This window comes from Penaeus monodon, chromosome 21 (genome assembly GCF_015228065.2).
Source record: "Penaeus monodon isolate SGIC_2016 chromosome 21, NSTDA_Pmon_1, whole genome shotgun sequence".
NCBI classification, from domain to species: Eukaryota; Metazoa; Arthropoda; class Malacostraca; order Decapoda; family Penaeidae; genus Penaeus; species Penaeus monodon.
The window spans coordinates 10422796-10423044 of NC_051406.1; the positions used below are offsets into that span (position 1 = coordinate 10422796).

At 37.8% G+C, this 249-nt stretch overlaps 1 protein-coding gene across 1 annotated transcript in view; it reads right to left on the bottom strand.

The window, feature by feature from the left end:
• The window catches only part of LOC119586204 (calexcitin-2-like), a gene marked incomplete at its 5' end in the record, with an annotated part of 119930 nt that overhangs the window by 83836 nt on the left and 35845 nt on the right, over positions 1 to 249 (bottom strand).

The following is a 249-nucleotide window of genomic DNA, read 5'->3' on the forward strand; positions in this document are numbered from 1 at the left end:
TCCCTCTTTACCTATTGCACCTGAAAAGCAACAAGGTTCTGAATCTTTCCTTCCAAGAAAACACATCACATTACTTATGTTTCCCACATCGAAGAGATTGCTCGGGAAGTTGTATTGTTATTTTCGGCGAAATTCTACGGATGAAGATTACCTTTTCACTTATTTTCCCCCTTTCACTCTGATTATTTGGTGGGCTTAGAGCTCGATGGGAACAAATGATTCATGGATTATTCCTAACTTTTTAAAAAC